General features: G+C 49.2%; 1 long non-coding RNA gene across 1 annotated transcript; it reads left to right on the top strand.

Annotated features, from left to right (window-relative positions):
* Positions 1 to 1,309: 1,309 nt before the first annotated feature.
* On the top strand, positions 1,310 to 2,952 carry LOC110569270 (uncharacterized). The gene is made up of 3 exons (XR_002479377.2): positions 1,310 to 1,530; positions 2,442 to 2,500; positions 2,856 to 2,952. It is a non-coding gene; the product is annotated as an uncharacterized LOC110569270 (long non-coding RNA).
* Positions 2,953 to 3,825: the final 873 nt, after the last annotated feature.

Here is a 3,825-nt window from a genome sequence, read left to right as displayed (position 1 = left end):
AAGTTAGTATTAAAATTGTGAATAGTGCCTAGCAGTTTTCATGCCCTTAGTATAAGATCGCCGCAATTTGCCACACAGCGGTGAATAGGGTAAAGAAGGGAGGGGGTGTCGAATGAATGAGAGGAGGAGGTTATGTGAATGGGAGGGTTTCCCGGGAGGGGGCAGCACAGTTGTCACGGGGAGAAGAGTGATTTATTTTTGAAATTCCAGAAAGGAAGACCAAAAGAAGTTGCCTAAAAGATCCTGAAGCGCGGGGGGGGGGGGGGGGGTGAGATAAATAATATGTCTACACACATTTAGCAAGTGTCAAGGCCAGCTCTAGAAGTAGGGACGGGGTGGGGGCGGCGGTTGTAAATCCATTCCTCTGGTCTTCCAAGATTCAATATTAAATGCCAGCAGGGAGCAGATGTGGGTAGGGGCTGCAGAATAGGGGTAAGGAGCGCGGAAGGAGGGGTTAAGCATTTATCTCAATAGAAATTAACCACTTGGGGGGAATTAGGAGAGAGCTGCAGCGGGTCGGGGAAGTCGGGGGAGAAGCGGGACAGGGAGAGTGTCTCTCGGTGTAAAGAAAGGAACTTTCCTGGTGCGGAGATCTGGGCAGGGCATTCAGTAAAATGAGGTGAGCAGGTCTGTAAAGAGCAAGGCGGGGCGTGCCCTCCGCCGCCCCCCGCCGCTCCGCCCGGCCCCTCCCCTGTCCGGCCCCTCCCCCCACCCCTCCCCCTGTCCATATTAGCATGCGGGCGGCGGCGGGCCGGGGAGGGCGGCGGTGGCAACGCCGCGCGGGGCGCATTGTGGGCCGCGCTCGCCTCCGCGGGGGACCATCTGCTCGCTGTCAATGCATCACCTGCTCGTCTGGGCCGTCGCCTGGGCAACGGGGGGCGGGGGATTAAGGAGCGTGTGCGTCTAGGTCCGGGCCGAAGCGGCGGGGTGGGGGTTGGGGCGGGGCGAAGCGCTCCTCAGCCCCTCACTCCCCAGCCCCAGGACCGGTCGACCCGCTCAGGGGGGCGGCGACCACCGCGGCTCCACCGCTCGCCGCCGCTCCTCGGCGTTTGCTCCCCGGCTGCCTCTTCTCGCAGGAGCGGCTGGAGTCCCGGGGAGGAGCAGAGAGCAAAGGGTCCGGCCCTGCCTAACCCTGCCAGGAGGCGAGTCCCGTGCTCCCCGCGTCTACCTGGAGCTGCAAGGGCCCTGTCCCGACGCGCGTGTGCACGCAGCCTACTCAGAGGGAGCTGGCGCATTCTGCTGGGTTCTGGGTACACGGCGCAGCGCGGTTCTGAGTGCCCTGCAGTCGCCGGGCAACCACAATGGGGCAGCCTCGCCGCGAGACCCTCCCCCGCGCCTGCCACCAAAGTCACAGAAAACTTTCACACCTCTCATCTGACACTGTGGCCTGTCCGCGAAGCCAAGCACTGGGGAAGTCTTCGACGTCAGAATATGGGTGGCGCCTGTTCTTCGCGGGGCGGGCAGGGGGAGCCCAGTGTTTATCAAAACGGGTTGATTTTCCACGGAACTACGGAGGGGGCAGTTCTGAGGGTAATAGACCCCAGAAATCCTGAAATTCCCCTTCCACCTATTGGTCTCCATGGAATTCTAAACCATTTTCAGTAGAGGAGAAGCCCATCCAGGAGTAATGAAAGCCAACAGCAGGGGGCAGAGCGAGGCTGTAGATGGGGACGGTGGCCATTTGGGGACACTTTTAATCCAAAGTCATGCTTTCTGGTTTAGAAACTTTAGAGCAATTTTTTCTCTGCTCTTCCCCATCTCTATCCCCAACTGGTCAAGGACATTTAGCTACTCCAACAAAAGTTGTTCTAATGTTCCCGAGGAGTCTATGCGGCTCAACAATGGAGTGCTTAATACCCCCACCCCCTGCCCATAAGCTGTTCATAGACTGCACAGAACCAAAGAGTTGTTAAGTTTTCATCACAACCCGTAATATGTAAATATTTTTTTCTGGGCTAGCTAAATTACTGGACACTTTTCTGCAGAATCACAGGTTCAGCAGAAAATGGACATTCACTCCTGAGTCCCAGGATGGACACCGCCCCCCCCTCCGCCCCGCCCCGACAAAACCACATCTAAAATATCTCTAGCCAGGAAAAATCCCAGCTTGTTTTTAAAGACTCTGAGTCTTGTTAGGTCTCATTCAAAGGTCTGGCAACTCTTGGGAAACCAACAGTCTTCTCTGACTTAGCAACTCAAACCCATTTTCTGCATTTCTTTAAAAAAATGTAAGTTTGTGATATGGACCCTATGTTCATCTTTTCCAGCTAAAATCTCGTGATCATCGAGTAGAATTTCTCTCATCCTCTTATAATTTCTAAATATGAACATCATGAATCAGGCTAATTTTATGATTAAAATGCAATTTTTTTAATTTTCTGTGACCAAACAGAAAATACAGTTCCACTAATGTATCATTTCTTTTTTCATTCATATGCAAGAGAGAAAAGTTAACTATAAAGATATCTATGGCTTTAACATAACAGATGAAGGGGAAAATGTTTGTATGTATAAACTTGCTCCAAAGATAAAATTCTACCCACCCCTTTACTTTAATTATGACTTCCGCAAATTAAAGTTGAGAGTTCTGAGATGTGCCCTTTGATCTACAAGGTACTCCTAAATACACAGAATCATGGTATCATTCCAATTTAGAGAAGGGATGAGTTTGAATCCAACCCTCCTGTCTATAGATAAGGGAGCGAGCCCCAAAATAGTGACTGGCCCAAGACTGTACTGCTAGTGGCTAGGGATGCCCAGTGCTCTCTTACCCGCAACAACATCACAGAGGTGCAGCTTTCCACACCAACAGCACCTGAAAATGCCCTTTGTCTACTCAGTTACCACTCCTACAGCCGCTTGCTTCACTACAGAAACAAGAACCCTTCATCAATTTCAGCAAATAATCCTTGAGTACCTACCATGTGTCAGGCAAAATAGACAAAGATCCCCATCCCTGTAGAGCTCACTCTTTAGTGGTGCAAACAAATTTAAAAAGAAAGAAAAGGCCAGGCGTGGTGACTCACACCTGTAATCCCAGCACCTTGGGAGGCCGAGGCAGGTGGATCACAAGGTCAGAAGATCAAGATAATCCTGGCTAACACGGTGAAACCCTGTCTCTACTAAAAAAATATAAAAAATTAGCTGGGCTTGGTGGCACATGCCTGTAATCCCAGCTACTCAGGAGGCTGAGGCAAGAGAATCACTTGAACCTGGGAGGCGGAGGTTGCAGTGAGCACAGATCGCGCCACTGCACTCCAGCCTGGGCAACAGAGACTCTGTCTCATAAAAAAAGAAAAAAGAAAAAAAAAAAAATTCACTTATTGAACATCTAATCAGCTACTATGAGAGGGAAAAATATATTCACAAATAAGATATGGATATCAACCTTAAAAAGAGGAAAACATACATGAGAATCCAAGCAATATAATCAAATAGAAAATAATGTCAATATGACAAAGTATCATGAAGTACAAAGGAGACATCAGGTAATTTTGCCTGGGAAATGTCATAGAAAAGATGTCACAAGTTTGGCTATATAATAGCAGTCCCTGGCACCTAAACAGGGTATGGCACATAGCAGATGCTCAATAAATAGTTGTTGAATGAATGCACAAATGAATGAACAAATGAATAACTTATTTCCAAGTAGGCAAAAGGAGGAAGATATTCCAGGCAAAGATATCACAGTATATGAAAATGTGGTACATATATACAATGGGATATTACTCAGACAAAAAAAGAAGAGAATCTCCCCACTTGTGACAACATGGATGAGCCTAGAGGACATGAGGTTAAATAAACCAGTCACAGAAGGACAAATAC

This window comes from Aotus nancymaae, unplaced genomic scaffold (genome assembly GCF_030222135.1).
Source record: "Aotus nancymaae isolate 86718 unplaced genomic scaffold, 86718_ANA_hifiasm-v0.15.2.pri h1tg000021l, whole genome shotgun sequence".
NCBI classification, from domain to species: domain Eukaryota; kingdom Metazoa; phylum Chordata; class Mammalia; order Primates; family Aotidae; genus Aotus; species Aotus nancymaae.
This window is presented reverse-complemented; position numbering and strand designations above follow the sequence as displayed.